The 19,013-nt window shown below is 39.6% G+C and overlaps 1 protein-coding gene and 1 pseudogene across 1 annotated transcript in view; both read right to left on the reverse strand.

The window, feature by feature from the left end:
- The window catches only part of LOC122123338 (zinc finger protein 157-like), a 537,300-nt gene that overhangs the window by 134,705 nt on the left and 383,582 nt on the right, over positions 1 to 19,013 (reverse strand). The gene's annotated exons all lie outside the window — the stretch shown is intronic.
- Positions 1 to 19,013, reverse strand: part of LOC122123282 — a 39,950-nt pseudogene that overhangs the window by 14,632 nt on the left and 6,305 nt on the right.

Below are 19,013 nucleotides of genomic sequence, written 5' to 3' on the forward strand. Positions count from 1 at the left end.
CAAGTCTAGGAAGTCAGTCTCCTATTAGTAGATCATAGCTTAGAACTATTGTTCAAATACTGATTTGCCTTCTTAAAAAACGAGAATAAAATTAGCTCTTGTGTTACATATAATGAAGTTGAAGTTTCCCTTAGAAAAAAATGACACTTCCCATGGCCTGCAATCTTCTTTTTGAAAATGTAATGGTCCAAAGGCTTACACCTGTAATCCTATATTTAGGAGGTGAGATCAGAAGAGGCAGGTTTGAAACCAACCTGGGCACGGAAACACAGAATATACCCCAAAACAAAAGTGAAAATAGAATTGTGGCTCAAGCACTAGTGTGAAAGACAAACAACACCAAGCTCTCAGACTCAAATTTGACTGGCTTTTATACCAGCAGTTTTTTACCTGGGAATGGACTGGAATCTTCTCCCTAAATAACATAGTCTAATGTCTACTAAAATAAAAGCACTCGGGGCTGGGAAGGTGGCTCAGTGGTAGAGCGCTTGCCTTGCATGCATGAGGCCCTGGGTTCGATTCCTCAGCACCACATAAGCAAAAAGAAAAAATCCGGAAGTGGCACTGTGGCTCAAGTGGTAAAGCGCTAGCCTTGAGCTGAAGAGCTGAGGGACAGTGCCCAGGCCCAGAGTTCAGGCCCCACGACCGGACCCAAAAAATAAAAAATAAAAATAAATAAAATAAAAGCACTTGATCTTCCAAGTAAAAATAACCTTTGCTCACCCAAGAACATGAGGTTGCTATAGGTCTCCAGCATTACATCTCTATGAAGGGTCCTCTGACCAGGATCCAGATCCTGCCACTCCTTCCAGGTGAAGTCCACAGCCACATCATCAAATGACACCAGCTTCTGTAATGGCACATTTCCATCAAGAAATTAGACCTGGGTTATGAGAATTCCAACCTGGAATTTCATTATGCTGCATGTATACTTTTGTCTTACATAAAATGTTTGCAGCTACCTTTGTTATCTATTCATTGGGAGAATTAAATACCAAACTAGAAATATTTGACAATACATAAACCTGGTCATTAAAATACTCAGATTTGTGGGGCGCTGGTGGCTTATACCTGCAATCCTAGCTATTCAGGAGGCTGAGGTCTGAGGATCAAGGTTCAAGGCCAGCCCAGGCAGGAAAGTCCATGAGACACTTATCTCCAATAAACCACCAGAAAATGAAAGTAGCACTGTCACTCAAGTGGTAGCACTCACCTTGACTTGAAGAGCTGAGGGAAAACAACCAGACCCAGAATTCAAGCCCAAGGCCAATCAAAAATTAGTTTCCATAATGCATGCAATCACATTTCTGCTGCTAGCAGTAGAGACAAGATAAAAACTCTAAGGAGACAATAATCTGGCATGATAACATTAAGTCTAAGGAGGTGTCTGAAAAATTATATTATCATTTTTGATAAAATTTCAGTACATACCAGGGTAAAAATGAATTAAACCAATATTTTTCCTGCATTTACACATACTGCTTCACCATAAATCCTATTTAGACCTTCTATTAACAAGTACTCTCAAAAGCAAGCAGCACACATTCAGAATATCACATGGAATACAGAACATAGAGCATTGCTAGATCTATGAAAAGCAGTGTCCACATGAATGTTCAAAAAACAGTAACAGTACTCCAGAAAGTAACCAATGATTGATTAGGCCCTTATAAGATTTAATTGAGTTCCCACATAAAAATATCCGTGGTTTACCATGTTTCGTTTAAATGCTAAATATTGAAATGTGGTCATAGATACCCTGATATTTCCTTCTTATGTAGAAAAGAACTGCTACCATGAAATTTTGTGAACTTTGCCTACATTCTACAATACAAAATATAGGTGGGAGGGAAAAAAATGTTCCTTGACAAGGTTTTCATTTTAATAGGCCTTCATGGAAGGTGAAGGCAAATATAGAGAGGCTCAAGGGACACTCAAGATGACAAAAATGATAAATATGACCAAATGCTCAAACTCATCACATATTCTTGAATCCTTTCTCCAGAGTATCTCTAAGGATATATTTTCACTTGTGTTAGTTAATAGTGAAATACCTCAGAGATCAAAATCAATTAGTGAGCAAACATCTGTGAGATTTTGCGGCAAGTGCTATTTCTAATTGAGAACATCTTGTCACTGTATTATTTTTTTTTTCAACACTAGTTCCAATCTTATACTGGCAGTGAATTAAAATATTCAACAGTAGTGGGATGGAAAAACAAAATTAAATACCACATCAAATGAAGTTAGACCAACACAAAATCAGGAGAAAACAGATTTTCTTGTAGTGTATCAATTGGTAGAAGGAAGTACTTTTCTGTAGGGAACACTGAAGTTGGCTGAAGGGAAAAAGGTTTGAGAAGTTGGAATTCCAGCCTGACAGCACTGAGAGAAGTGAGAGCTGGCTGCAGAAGGCTTAAAAGAGAATTCTGGAGAGGGTTAAGAGACTGGAGTGCAGGCCTTTTCCTTACTGTTGGAAAGATAGCATCTGAAACTGAGGTGCTGTTGACCTTGAAGGCTAGGTAAGGTGACCTCCATGTCTGCATTTTCTCTGGGCGACAGTCTTCTGTCTCAGGAGAATAAGGAAACATGTTTTCCTCACAACCTGTTATGGCTCTGATTGTACTATTAATATAGATACTTCTTTTTTTTTTTTTTTTGTCGGCCGTGGGGCTTGAACTCTGGGCCTGGGCGCTGTCCCTTAGCTCTTCAAGGCGAGTGCTCTACCACTTGAGCCACAGCGCCACTTCCAGTTTTCTGGTGGTTATTTGGAGATAGGAGTCTCACAGTCTCTCCTGCCCGGGCTGGCTTTGAACCGCGATTCTCAGATCTCAGCCTCCTGAGTAGCTAGGATTACAGGCGTGAGCCACCAACACCTGGCAGATACTTCATTTTTGCATGTTATCAAAGGTAATCTTCCCAGTGTGCACTCAAGGAACTATAGGAGCTTTCTGGCGCCCAGGGACAAAGTGCCAGAGAGCCTTTGGAACCCTGGTTTCCCGTACGTCTATCTGTTTGTGTTTTTGTGTGTCTCTACTTTTCTTTGTTTCTGGAATCCTGTAGAACTCTCTAGGCAATAATTTTCCTATACTACTGGTAAGAAAAATGTCAATCCTAAGAGGCATGTCAGCAACTTAAAGCTGATCACTACGAAAATCTTGTTCCAGATAGATCATTTGAAGAAAAGAAACAACTGAGACACATATGGAGGAAAGAGGGAACGAAAAAAGAAAAAAAATGATAGAAAGCTAGATACAAAGAGAGAGAAAGAGAAAAATAACCAACACTAGCGAGTAGAAAATCAAAAATAGAGTTCTGAGGATCGCGGTTCAAAGCCAGCCCGGGCAGGAGAGACCGTGAGACTCCTATCTCCAATAAACCACCAGAAAACCAGAAGTTGCACTGTAGCTCAAGTGGTAGAGCGCTCGCCTTGAGCTGAAGAGCTGAGGGACAGCACCCAGGCCCAGAGTTCAAGCCCCACGACCGACAAAAAAATCAACAAAAAAAAGAAAATAAAAAATAGAGAGAGAAAATAGAGGAAAGAAATCTTTTCAGAATACTTTAGAAAACAAACAGGAATTTGTAGAAAGACCATAAAGCTTAGCAACAAATACAGGCGAAGTTTCAAGTAAGACCAAGACCATGAAGCAGTCCAAGAACTATATATGCAGAGTAATGTAAGTACATTTAGGTTAATCATTCCTTAAGAACACATGAAGGTATGTATGACCACACTATTTCAGCAATTCCAAGAAAATTTCATTGAGATAGTTTAATGTTACTCATGAGGAAGTGATCTGGTGGCAATCTATCCTTCACTTTCCATGAGAAGTAACCTGCTTGGTGTCATTACATCACATAACAGGTAGGACTACATTTTATGACAAGATGAAACCTAGACATTCTGAAGCTAATCTGAATTCAACTTAGAATATAACCCTTTGATCTGCTAAACCTACAAGCAATCCTTATCTGCTAATTTACAAGCCTTCTTTATCTGATTTATGAAAATGGTACTGAGGCTGAATCTGTGTGGTTGTTATTGTTTTTAATTCTTGGACATCTTTAGGTTCATATAATGGAATGGAAAACAAATGAAAAATAATAAAACTACTTACCAGAGATCCATTCATTCTGTCTTGCTGCTGACAACGAGCAGAAGATTCTGGAAACATGGCTGGGATATAAGGGAAATGATGCATTCAGAAATGAATCTGTGAGATTTTGGGCCCAGAATTTCCTCTTGCAAACATGATACATGGGATGCAAAACCGTAAACTTTTTTTAAAATTTTTATTTACTTTTACCTGAAAAAGTAAAGCCTTCTTATAAGCAAAGAATCTTTAATGTCTCAGGCAGAGCATTAAAGTGTCCAATAAACAAATCCAGTCAATTTCCTGTTAGATAGATATTATTAAAGCAACTAATTTCTATGTTTATGTACACACTAAATTCAAAGAAATGAATGGCCCCACTGGAATTATTGAATAATTGAAAGCAAAAACACATATTTCCACTAAAAGTTATTATTACTGAATATACTTAGGGATGTATGAAGTACTTTATTTTCCTTTTTTTTTTTTTTTTGCCATTCAAGGTGCCTCAACTCTGGGCCTGGGCTCTGTCCCTCAGCTCTTTACCTCAAGGCTAGTGCTCTACCACTTGAGCCACAGCACCACTTCCAGCGGTTTCTGCTTATGTGGTGCTGAGGAATCGAACCCAGGACCTCATACATGCAAGGCAAGCACTCTACCACTGAGCCACTTTTCAAGCCCATGAACTGCTTTTTTAATACAAAAGTATCATAGGAATCTATTGTAATTTGTGTTCTACCTCATTCATTTACATATTTAAACACCGTGGATAACATGTATGATGTAACTCAGTAATTTCCCCCCAAAGTTAGAGAGAAAAATGTATATAGAATATATTTCTTATGTTATACTACTTCAATAATGGATGTCAAATGGCACATTTCACTCTACCCATTGCACACATATGCAATGATTAGCAATTTGCCATTTAAAATGCTTTGTCCAAAGGGACATGAGTAAAGATGAGGTAAACCCAGGTTTGAAAAGTCCCTAACGTTCATTTCCCTAAACAGTCATGCGAAGAACCTTGGCCATCCTAAAGATACAACATAAAATAATCGATATAGGCGTGACACACCTGAAGATAAGTAACACCTACAGAGCATACAAACTTGCATAAGACATATTACCTCAAGTTTTCTTCTGTGAATTTTCTTTTTAGGCCACATGTCCCAGACCAACACTTTCTGTACAACCAAGCACAACCAACCAATTAGAGCTAGCATTAGCAAATCCATAGATGGCACATTTAATGTAAGTTTGCATGATTACATACTAAAAATCACAGTGTTAACAGGCTGAATAAATTAGCAAAAACAGGGTTAGGGATTACTACATGAATAGATACTTTCAGTCATAACAATTACCCCACCATCCCAAAGCACAGCCTCAGGTACCCTCTCATAACTATGCTCTGGCTTATTCCTCAATCCAGCTCATCACGCCTCCTAGAAATTAGTTTAATCTTGCAACAACACAAAGTGATTGAGAGTGGTGTAGGAAAGAGTTCCACGTGAATCTGGTGCTCAGGGAAGTAGCAACTATTTTTGCATAAGGCAAAGGAAGCTAGCAACATCTTCCCCTTCCTTGCTTTTCTGCTTCTTCCCTTTAGGGCTTCTCAGAATTGACAAGGTCTGTTCATTTAGGATAGAGATTCCTATTCATAGGGTGCTCTGCTTCAAACATTGCTAGGCTTCATTCCTAAAAATACAGGACCAGCACTCAATACTCCAATATCCAGTGTACAACTGTCTCTAGAAACAGTGTTGAATACAAACACTTGTGAACTCAAGCCAGGAGATTAAAAACTCAAGCCAAATAGATTAAAATATCTCTAGGAGAAAAATCACAGAAGCCCCAAATACAACTTCAATGTAAGAGAACTCAAGGCAGGCACACACCTCACAATTTCACTAGAATTCTTCCTGTACTCCTCTTACACCTAGGCAAAGCAAATAAAGTCATATGGGTTAATAGAAGAATCCCTTGGTCTTGGAGTACAAATGCACAATTCTTGGGCTCTCCTGGTCTGGACAATCACCCAGCTTGCTCTCATACATTTGAACCTCAAGCAAATTATCAACTCCATACTGGAGAAAAGCATGGAGAGGGAAGTAGGCGCTTTGGTTCAAGTATCAAGCTCTCCCTCTGAGCTGAGGAGCTCAGGAATGCTGCTTGCAGGCCCAGAGTTCACCCCCCACCAAACAAACAGAAACAGAAAAACAAACAGAAACCTGTGGAGGGGAGACTCCCGCAGCAATCACACAATTCCTACCTGACATCATTTCCAAAGCCTGAGATTCCTTCAAGTTACAGCTCCCAAGCTCCACTGCACAGAGCTGGGCGCCAGCCTCCTGGCTCCCACCTGTGGAAGGCCAAACTGTATTTCTGCGCACTTCCAGCAGCCAGGCAAAGGAAAAGAATCCGGAAGACGCAGACTAAAACGCAGGTGGTGGGCGGGGAGACGCATGCGCAAAAGCATCTTCTGCCCCACCTCCACCCTCCAAAAAACAAAAACAACCCAGGACTTTCAAAGAAAATAGCCTCCGGGAGACTACAATTCCCACAATGCTCGGTGCCACCCTCCTACATACCTGGGAACAAGTGTGCTTGTGTGCATTAGGACTTTTCTCTCCCTGATGTGGAAGTTAAGCTCAGTTTCTTGAAAACCACTGTTTCCTCTTGAAATACATAAGATCAACCAGAAAATGGATATATATGGGGAGAATTGGCTACATTGGCTTTTCGATTCTTAATTCTAATAATGAAATTAAGGTTATGAGACGGCGTTGCTTATACCTTTCTGTTTATTCAATGCCTGCCTTCTACTGAATGTAAATTATATCTCTGTTTTGTCTTAAATTTTTTTAATACATCTCCTCTTACTTTACAAAGGTATTCACAACCACTAAACTTATACCTGGGTCATTTGCCATTGCTGTAATATATACAGTGGCATAAAATAGTGAGATTGTTATGTAAATATGCAGCATAATACTTCTGGTGATTTGGATTTCACAAAATCTAACAATTAATTTTCCAGAAACTCCCCAATTCTATCTATTAAATCAAATGAGTTTTTGTTTTTTTTTTTATAATTTTGCATTTCATTTAAGGATTTTATGTTTTGTTTTGTTGTTGGTCCTATGACTTGAACTCAGAGCTTGGGCACTGTCTGTGAGCATTTGTTATGCTCTATTTGCATTTCCTTTAAGAATTTCTTCAGGTTACTAGTGAAAATTTCCCAAACAGGGATTCTTATGAACAAGGCACATCACCTCCATTTCCCTTCAAAGAGATAGTGGTTAGGGGGGTCAGGATGAATGCAGGAGAGATAGAAGAGTGAAGTTTATGCTAGGCTATGTTGATGTGAAGCTTAATCATTTGCAAACCAGTATGCTTTTGTCTTTCCATTTTGCATGTGAAAATCTCTTTAGAATTCTTACCTCTTCTCTGATCCTAACAGTTCCTCTCAGTAGCTTTAGGCTACATATCTAGGGGACCTCAGACTTGTCTTCTCAGACCTTAACCATTAAAGTATGCAGTAAATCTTTGTCTCCTGCCACAATCCCATCAGAGCACAAGCAAGGCTCTGAGAGCCAGTTGGATGATAATTAAGGAGACAGAGAGATGGCTGATGGCACAATTCTGCTATAAGTCTCAAATGCTTGTGTAATATTGGCCTAGACCCACTGTGCCCAAAAATGCAAACAGCACACATCTTTCCTCATTCTATTTCAATACATCTTTTCCACCCAAGCCTCCTGTCAGTTAAAGCCCCAGGCCAAAAAACTAGAACACACACATCCTCAAACCAAGAAAGGGCAAGGACTTGCAGTCCTGAGGGTGGGAGACAATGGCCCTGAAGCCTTTGCTCACATTTTGTCTACTCCTGGCAGGCACCCCAGGGTCTGCAACAGTCTCCCTCTCTCTTATTAGAGAACCTACCCTTGTCTCTTACATGTTTATTGTGATTTTTTTGTAATCCCTTCCATAAAAAATAATTGGGAAAGACTGGATTGGAAACTTTCACATATGAATTTTAGTTCTCCAATGTATGGGTTCTCCATGTCTCTATTGTGGACCAGAAATATTCCTCATGAAAATGAGAATCAAAGAGCATATTTGAATGTATAGACTTCAACTTAAAAGCACCTCTAACAATATAAAGAAAAAATAATTTCACTCTTTAAAACTAAATTCCTGGGAAGTGGCACTGTGGCTCAAGTAGTAGATCGCTCTCCTTGAGCTGAAGAGCTGACAGACAAGTGCTCAGGCCCAGAGTTCAAGCCCCACGACCAAAAAAAAAAAAAAATCCTCCCTAAAACTAAATTCCTGAGACACAAAGAGATAAGGATCAGGAAAAAACTGGGGCACTCCCTAGAATACCTGTGAAATGCAGTTTTCTTTTCTTTTTCTTTTTTTTGGGGTGCGGGGGTCCAGTCATGGGGCCTGAACTCTGGACCTGGGTGCTGTGCCTCAGCTCTTCAGCTCAAGGCTGGCGCTCCACCACTTGAGCCACAGCGCCACTTCCGGCTTTTTTTTTATCATCTGGTGCTGAGGAATCAAAACCAGGGCCTCATGCATGCAAGGCAAGCACTCAACCACTGAACCACCATCCCATCCCTGAAATATAGTTTTCATTGTTCAAGCCTACATTTGTGATGAATTTCTTTATTCCTTTATCCTTTTGTTTTGTTTGGTTTGGTTTTTGGTCATGCCACTTGAACTGTGAGCCTAGGAACCATCTCTCAGCCCTTCATCTCAAGTCAAGTGCTCTACATTTAGAGCTAAAGCACCAATTCTGGTTTTCTGGTTTTTATTGGAGATAAGTGTCTCACAGACAATGCTGGCCAGGCTGACTTTGGACTGCAATCCTCAAGTTTCAGCCTTTGGAATCGCTAGGATTAAAGACATGAGGTACCAGCACCCAGCTTGCATTTCTTCTCTTTTATGTCCCAGCCTTGGGGCTTGAACTCAGTGCATGGACACTGTCCCTAAATTTTTGCTCCACATTAGCACCCTAGTACTGGAGCAACAATTCCACATTCAGCTTTTTCTATGTATGTGGTACTGAGGACTTGAACCAGGGCTTCATGCATGTTAGGTAAGCACTCTACCACTGTTGCGGGACAGCCACTACACAAACAGTGCTCTGGAAGGGCAATGGGATGATAATGGAACAGACTGAGAGAAGGCCAATGATGAATCTCTCTTTATTCCAGCAATAACCTTAGCTATAGACACTTTCTAGATCTGTCCAGTGCTTGCATCACATTGTTCTAGGACTCACTGAGTCAACAAGTGCATACCATATGCATCTTTCCTCATTCTAGTTCAACCTTTGTCCACCAAACTCCTAGAGGTAAGCCCCCAGGCCCAGACAAAAAGTGAAGAACATATAGCACTGAAGGTTGGAGTCCGTGGTTGTGGATCTTTTGCTCACCCCTTGCCAACTCCTGGCACCTCAGGGTCTGCACCATTTCCCCCTTTTTCATTTTGTAAATTGAGCAAGTGTCTATCAGCCTGAACCTGGAAAAAGCACCACAATGGAAGAAAAAAGATATACCAAAACAAGAAACAGGAAAATGCCTAAGAAATAGCAAACCCTCCCCCACAGTGTAACCCCCGCTTTCACTATATTTGATGTCAGTATAACATGTGGAGGAGATGGGGACAAACAAGTCGTTTAAGGATTCAGGTGGACCTGATGCAACAATGAGAAGTACAAAATGTCATGTCAAAACCAGCTTTACAATGTCGGTGTGGGGAGGGTGAGGGGGGGTATGATTGGGTGGGGGGAGGGGGGAGGCTGGGAAGGGAGGTGAAGGGTAAACAAAGGAGGAGGCTGCAATGCTTGGTAAGAAATGTATGCATTATCCTGCCCATATAATTGTAACCCCTCTGTACAGTATGTTCTCAAATAAAATATAATAAAATTAAAAAAAAAAAAGAAATAGCAAAAAGAGTGCTATTTCCCAAGGTGAATCCCTGCAGGTAATGGAGAAGTGATACAGCTAAGCCTGCGTGGTGGAGTGACCAATACCAGATATCTGACCCTGAAGCTGCGTAATGTCTAAGTTCAAATTATCAGAGGGCCAGATTCCTCAAATATGTCACTGGATATTGGTCCAAATCATATTTCCATCATATTCAAGAGGGATAACACAGATGTACTGACAATTAGCATGACACATCATTTTAACTGGGTCTTTAGCAGGTCTATGTGATTATCAACATACATCATTGCTGTTTCTAAATCATAAAACATATCACAATCATTTTATCCATTCCTATATGCATCCCAAGGTACCAGAAATGTTTCAAACTAAAGTATTAACATGTTGTGCTGTATATATTGTTTCTGCAAGGATGATAGGAGAAGCAGGAGCACTAGCAAGAAGAGTCAGGGTAGCAATAATGAGGGCAACCAATATTCCCCAAAATCTGCAGCAATGGCTAAGAGTCCTCTAAACCTCAATAGCAAACAGAGACCCAAACTTATTATAGCATGGTTCTATCAACTGAACATGCAATGTAAGTTAAGGGGATTGCACAGTAAGCTAGGATTACTCATGCAGTTAGTGAGAACATAATTTTTCCTGCAAAAGGCATTAAACACCACCCCACCCTTGAAAACCATACCCAGCCCAACTACTAGCATGTATGGATACATAACACAAGCTTGCACAGTAAATGATACAAAACCATGAAACAGGACAGGTCTCTGAAACAGAGGTATGGGATGGTCAGAGGCATTAGTTCAAATAGGCCTCATGGCAGCAGTCAGGCTCAAGTTGTCAGGGTGAGCTTGTCCACACAAACTGACAAACATGGGAGCCAGCAAGGTACCACTGATCATGTCACTCCTCTGAGACCAGTCCTACCTTACATACTGGGAGACTCCTACCACCAGACCAGTGGACAAGATGTGAAATCCACAGGCCCTCCAGGACGATGGATCATCACAACCATGGGAATCGCTGGGCATAGTGGAACCCAAGAGGGATGCACCACATCTCCTGCCAAAGAATTTTTGCAAGTGTTATGCTTAAGCTCCATCTTTTTCCATTGTTTCACCTTTTCTTTCAAAGGAAGTCAGACCCATAATCTATCCCTGAATACCTTACATATTTTTACCTTCTACCTCAGGATCTGCAATAGTCAATAACTGTGATCAATGAAGTAAGAGGATATAATATTTGTATAATAATGAGACACGTCTGTGAGCAATGAACAATTCAAACGTAATGTAGTAAGTAAATTCTATTTATATTAGTACAATAAACATGATACATAGAAATGAATGTTTGAAAAATGTAACCAAGAACAATGACAACTATGGGACACAGCTAGTCTAGGAAGCACCCATTTTTACCTGATCCTTATGTCCTTGCCTCTCAGGAACTTACTTTTAACTTTTACAGAAAGAAAGAATTCTACCTTTGAAAAGAGAACTGCACTTTGGACCCACCTCAATAGCTTTTGCTGCCTGCTCCTTTGTTTCAAACTCCACAAACGCAAATCCTTTTGGATCTCCAGTAGACTTATAATGTGGTATACTTATGTAAACAACGTTGCCACATTTCCCAAATACTCTTTCAATCCAGCTGTGATTAACATTTTTGGGAAGTAATTCCTGTAACAAATATTAATAAATTCAAAACATTTTGTCTTTAACAATGAATAAAGGCTTGTCTCTTAAAACTTTCCATTAAATGTACTTGCCACATAAAAAAAAAGAAAGAATTCTTTTTCCTTCATATTTTATAGGTGCTCCAATGTTGCCATCTATACATCCAAATGTGCCTCAGGATCTCCATTTTCATGAGGAATAGCTAAGGTCCACTAAAAGAGGGATGGAAAACCCTTACACTGGAGGACTGAATATCAGGCATGAAAATTTCCTACACAATCCTTCCTGTCATGATGTGGGGAAAGGATCATCAACAATCACAACAAACCCTTAGGAGACAAGCTTAGGATGTCTGATATGAGGGAGGGAGGCAAAAGATTTATTCCACAGTGTAATGGATACAGTCTGGGAAGACAAGTCTGAGGACCCCTAGATATGTGGCCTAGACTTGCTGACAGGAACTTCTAGGGTCAGAGAAGAGGTAGAAAATCAAAACAAAATAGGATATGCAAAACAGAAAAGTAAAAACAGACTGGATTGGAGCAAGTAATGAAACTTCACATGAACCTGGACCTGCCCTGAACTCTACCTCCTCCCACATTCATCCTGATCTTCCCAGACAACCATTTTTTTTTTAACAGTCTTGGAGGAGGAGTACCATTTTCTAAGAAACCCCTGAGAGGAAATTTTTCACTACTTCCCTGAAGCAATTAATAAAAGAAAGACAAGTACATTACAGCAAATGCTCACAGACAGTGCCCAAGTTCTGAGTTCAAGCCACAGGACCAACAACAAAATGAGAGATTTTCTTTATAAGGAAAGGCAAATTTCAGACACAAATAACCAAACACTCCTTAAAATTTCATAGATAGAATTTGGGAGTTTCTGGGAAAGTAATGAGTAGAATTTGACAAATCAATTTAATTCAAAGATTATAAAGTATATCTGTTTTTAAATTCTGTTATTTCATTCCAGAATATATATTAGAACAGGGGAAGATGATGCCAGAATCATTCTTTTTACTCTCTGCACGAACTTTTTTTTTTTGGTCGATCTTGTGGCTTGAAACCAGCCTGAGCACTGTCCCTGCGTTTTTCAGTTCAAGTGAGCTCTCTACCACTTGAGCCACAAGCCACTTCCAATTTTTTGGTGGTTAGTTGGAGATAAGGCTTATGAAATTTCCTGCTCAGGCTGGCTTTGAACAGGGATCCTCATATCTCAGCTTCCTGAGTACCTAGCATTACAGGCATGAGCCATTGGCACCCAGCTGCAAATACCTTTGTAAAGTGAGAGGGGAGATATTCAAAACTTTAAGAAGAAACAGAGACATAATTTACATTCAGCAGAACGTTCTTTTTGAACAAAAACAAAAATAAAATCTATGTAGATTCATAACCTCAATTATATTAAAAGAACTAAGAATTAAAAAGCCAAATTATACAATGCTTCTAATATATTTGTGTTTTTAATTGGTCTCACAATATTTATGTTGGTAAACTGAATTTTCAAGAAGAAACTCACCTAAGTTCCTTCAGCTGGGAGAGAAAGGTTCCCATGCATCCTTGCACACTTAGGACCAAGTGTCTTGTGCAAGTCAAAACCCTGTAACAAGCCCACTTCCTCTAGGTGAATTGTGCATTGCATTCTGGGAATTGTAGTTTCTATCGGGGCATAGATCCTTTGAAAGTGTGTGGGGGGAAGGGGGATGGGGGGGCAGATGTGCCAATGCCTCCTTGTCCACTGTTTGTGTTTTTAGTTTACAAATTCGGGTTACTTTGCTTTTGTCTTGCTGCTGGAGGTGCTCTGAAGTACAGCTTTGCACACCATAGTCAGAGCCAAGAGGTAGAAGCCCAGATTCTCTTTTTCAGGGGAACTTGAGAGCTGAAACATGAAGGGATCTGAGGCTCCTAGCAAGAGTCTGCCCTTATCATTTTTCCCCAGGCTGGAGTGGATGATATTTTAGGGCTCATAGGTTTGTGCTGCCATTAGCACTTGTTCCTCCAGGTGCCAGAAATTGGCTCACAAACCTCTGATTTTCAGACAAGGAGAGTCAGGAGTTGTGCGTTTATATTCCTGAACCTAGAGATTCTGGTACTCACCCAGGTGACTTTATTAACTTGCTTTTTGTGAATTGAAGCCAATGAATGGTAAACATTCCTTGAAAATGTCTTATATAAAAATACTGATCCTCTTTTCATCATCTGAATTTCCTATGGCTTTTGAAACTTTCAAAATGCTGCTGGCACACATATACTCCAATTGATGTGTCTGTTCTGACAAATTACAATTTCTCTACTAATTTAATTAGCCTATTTTACATCACTTAAAATGAGAGAGACTGGCTGGGCAGGTGGTTCAGTGGTAGAGTGCTTGCCTTGCGTGAATGAAGCCCTGGTTTGATTCCTCAGAACCAAATAAGCAGAAAAAGCCAGCAGTGTACTGTGGCTCAAGTAGCAGAGTGCTAGCTTTGAGCTGAAGGTCAGAGGGACAGTGCCCAGGCTCAGAGTTCAGGCCCCACACCGACAAAAAAAAATGAGAGAGATTTCCTATACATGTATACCAAAAACAATTGTTAAAATATAATTTGAATACAATAAAATGCCCTTGATATGTGTCTGCCTGTCCTGATTCTTGAACTCAAGGTCTGGAAACTGACCTTGAAATTATTCCGTTCAATGATAATGTTCTACCACTTAAGCCACATTTGCACTTCCCACTACTTTGGTAGTTTATTGGAGATAAGTCTCTCAGACTTCCATATCCCTCTGGCTTCAATCTGTGATCCTTGTAGGGTTCCTTCATGTCCTTCCCAGGGGACCACAAGCAGGCACAGGAGAAAGATTAGTATAAGGTTTATTAGAAGGACCATATTTCCCAGGAGAGGGAGCACAAGCATTTGTCCCTCTTCAGGTTGCAACAGGATCTGGGGGCAGGAAGTGAGTTAAGTACATGCTCAGGTGAGTCTGAGATGAGAGAGGGAGTGGCCAGCTGTGTGGAAGGAACTCTAGGTCTGGGAGGTGCTCAGGTCTGGGTGGAGCTGAGGACTAAAGGTGAGGCTAATACTAACTTTCCTCAGATCTCAGCCTTGTGAATACCTAAGATTACAGCTCTTAAACATGATAGCCCACTTACAATGCTCTTTTTAAAATTCACATTATATTCTAATGCAATAATATGAAATAGAAAACTTGAAATTTTCAAGGCAGGATGTTCAGTTACTAAGGTGTATGAGGACAGTCCAAATCCCAAAACACACAGAAAATGTCCCCACCTTGAAATCTGTAACACTCCTGATCTTAAGTATTGTGAAAGTGAACACTTAGTCTATAATAAATTCTTTTAAGTTTTTCAAAGTAAGAAAACATTCTTGTGACAATAAAATGCAGTAGTAATGTGCAAGTATTGCTTTTAAAGGATTCATAGTGTCTTTCTGAGCAAAAACAACCTCAATGATGTATACAGAATAGATTTTCACTTTTTGTATATGTCACTGTAAAGGTCATGTATTTTATATTAACAATTACCTTTCTAAATAATTGTAAAAAGTACATCACTACTCGATAACAGAATATCCTGTGTAATCAACCAATAAGTACAAGCAAACGCACATAGGGATATAATTTGTTGGTTTTAATTTTGATGGATCTCCATTTTGGGGTGTTTTTTCTTTTAATATTGTGTAGTAACACATAAGACTTCAATCTACTGGTGCCTTGGCTGGGGATGGTTGACTGGGATTTTGTCACTCCTCTGACCAGCATTTTATCTTGCATCTTTATTAGGCCCTGTATCTCCAGCAGAATGGACATGATGCTTAATATGACTACTTAGGAAAGTGAGGGACTTCTCAATCTGTGTTTATGTCATTATTACAGATGTACCTTTGGCCAAAGCAGGTTCAAACTCAAATTGCAAGTCATTGTACAAGGTATGGTAATTATTTGCATAAAGGGAAATGTGCCATATGACAACCACTACTGAAACATTATAAAACAAAAATATGTGTTGTATATATTTTATCTCTGTAACTTTGTGTGAAAATAATGTTCATAACATACATGTGTTTGAATATGTAAATAAATGAGGTAGAGTACAAATAATCAATGGATTCCTATGATATCTTTACATTAATAGAAAAATAGTTTATATATCCCTAGGTGTATTTCAGTGATAATTACTTTTAGTGAACAAGTGACATGTTTTCCCTTTTTGGGTTCAATTTTTCAACAATCTTTTTAGGAGCTTTAGGTTTTTTTTCTGTTCTTTTTTTGAGGGAGGGTCTGGTCTTGGGGCCTGAACTCTGGGCCTGGGCCCTGTACCTTAGCTCTTCAGCTCAAGGCTAGCGCTCTACTACTTGAGCCACAGCGCCACTTGCAGCTTTTTTCTTTTTTCTTATGTGGTGCTGAGGAATCGAACCCAGGGCCTCAGGCATGCAAGGCAAGTGCTCTACCACTGAGCCACCTTCCGAGCCCCTGTGCATATGTCTTTAGTGGACACTTTAATGCTCTTCTTAAGACAGGAATGATTCTTCTCCCATAGCAAGGCTCTTCCAGCCCACATATCATGTTTTGTACAGGAACATCTAGGATAAAATCACCCAGGTTCTTTTCTGACTCCCTTATTTGCCTTCGCTCCAAGCCATGGTTCCAGCATCTTTATTCATTGTCAACAGCAAGAAAGCATGAAAGGATCTCTAGTGAGCTTCTTTTATTTTTCACTTTGTTTGACATTCCATTATGAACCTAAGGGTGTCCAAGATAGATGAAGAGAAAAAAAAAAGATTCAGCTTCAGGAACATGTTTCTAAAAATGCTAAAGATGTAGCCAGGTGCGGGTGCCTCACACCTGTAATCCAAGCTATTCAGGAGGTGAGAGCTGAGGATCAGGGTTCAGAGCCAGCCCGAGCAGGAAAATCTGAGATTCTTTTATCCTATAAACTACTAGAAAAAGGGAAGTGGCGCTGTGGCTCAAGCTGTAGAGCGCTCACCTTGAACTGAAGAGCACAGGGACAGCACCCAAGCCCAGAGTTCAAGCCCCACAATGGACAAAAAAATAAACAACTAAAGATGGCTTGGAGATTTAGCAGATTATAAAATCTGACATTCCAAATTAAGTGCAGATATGCTTGTTTGTTTCTACATTTTCTAGTGTGAGAGAAAGTTGTCCCACTAGTTATGTGATTCAGTGACACCTAGGAGATGACTTCTCATAGAAGGTGAAGGATGGCTAGCAACTGCTCAGACATCACATCCTCATATGGAATAGTAAACTATCCTAATGAAATTTTACTGGATTTGCTGAAATAGTGTGGTCAAACATAACTTCAAGTATTCTACAGGACTGAGTGAGCTTTAAGTACTTCAATTAATCTCTGTAAATACTCTTGGACTGCTTTGTGGTCTTTGTTTTACTTGAAACTTAGGCTGAGTTTGATGGTATTTATAGAAATCTCTGTTTTTCTCTACGGTGCTCTCATAGGAGTTCTCTTACCTATTTTCCCAATTCATTCTATTTTTCATGTTTATTAGCTTTCTTTCTTTTGCATTACATTTATTTATTGTGAAAATACCATACAGAGAGGTTACAATTACATGGTCAAGATAGTGAGTACATTTCTTATCACACATTGTTGCCTCCTTTGTTTCCCTTTACCATCCCTTCTTTCTTTTTTTTTTTTTTCAGTCATAGTTCTGGAACTCTGGGCCCTAGGCGCTATACTTAAACTCTGCAGCTCAAGGCTAGTACTCTACCACTGGTGCCACATCACCACTTCCAATGTTCTAATGGTTAATTGGCGATAAGAGTCTCACAGATGGTCCTGCCTGGGCTGGCTTTGAACTTCTATGCTCAGATCTCAGCCTCCTGACTAGGTAGGATTGTAGGCATGAGCCACCACCATGTGGCTTCCTTAGTTTTATTTCTCTCTTTCTTCTCTCATTGTCTATTTCTCTCTCTGTCTCTTTTTCTCTTTCATTCTCTCTGCTTCTCTTTCCTCCATTTTTCTCTTAATTTTACTTTTCTTCAAATGGTTTATCTGGGAAGTAGATTTTCTTACTGATCAGTTTTCATTTGGTGACATGGCTCTTAAAATTGACATTTTTCTAACTCCTTTTAAAGGCAAATTGTTGCTAAACATAAAATAATTTGAGTTTCCCAGATTCTATTATCTTTCTCTGGTTTAACCTCATTTGATATGGTTCCTGCAGTTTTCCTTTTTCTTCTTGTTCTGCTTGCATATTTGTATTCACTGACATTATAAGATAGAAGCTGGTTGTGAAAATAAACAATAGTGACTATGGTTTTCATATTTGAAATATCACTAATGGCAAATTCTGACATACATTTGCTATGTAGTAAACTTTAATCTCAGGAACTTCAATACTAAATAGCATGTCTGGCGATGTATCCTTTGGAATCTAGTGGAAGAAATGGTTCAGGAATATGTGACACATTTGAGCAATAGTCAGTGAAATCATCTGCAAAACCTACACAGATTATAATAATTTGTACTTTTTGTCCATGTGTGTTTGTTATTTATGCTATTTGCAGTGTGTATTTCCAACTAAACACTGTTTTAGCATGTGCTCAAACACTTTCAGTTTGTTTGTTATTTTAGTAGGTAAAATAGATATGTTTGTCACCCATGAATCCAAAATTTGATTTTTGCATGTTCCTTTTGATGACAGGTCTTGCTATGTAGTGCAGCAAGCTCTTATTTGTTAAATAAGTTTATTTATTGTGAAAATACCATACAGAGGGGTTACACTTACATGAGCAAGGTAATGAGTACATTTCGTATTAAGCATTGTTGCCTCCACCTCTTTGTTTTTCCCCTACCATCCCAGCCCCCCCATCTCCTCGACTATGCTCCCCCACCCACCTCCAGCAAGCTCTTCATCTTCTTATGTAGCCTAGGCTGGCAACTAATCTTTCTTGTGTTTCCCACGTCCAGGGAGAATACTTGTGTTTCAGACTGTGTGTGGCTACATTAGCCATTCTTATGTGTACAGTTCATTGATAAAACACTGGGCCACACTGTTGTGAGGCCATTCCATCCATCCATCTACAACACTTTTCATCTTCCATCTGTGAAGCTATTTGATCATTTAATAGGCAGCTCCTGTTCCTCTCTATCCCAGTCTCTGGAATCATCCTATATTTGGGCTCCACAAGTTTGTTGATCCTTGGAAGCTCAGTAAGGGAAATTATACCATGGCTGTTCCTTTATGACTGGTGTCTTTTATTTAGCTTATTTTACTTAAAGTCCATCCCTGCCATAAAATG

This window comes from Dipodomys spectabilis, unplaced genomic scaffold, assembly GCF_019054845.1.
Source record: "Dipodomys spectabilis isolate Male_0828 unplaced genomic scaffold, ASM1905484v1 ptg000227l, whole genome shotgun sequence".
Classification (NCBI taxonomy): domain Eukaryota; kingdom Metazoa; phylum Chordata; class Mammalia; order Rodentia; family Heteromyidae; genus Dipodomys; species Dipodomys spectabilis.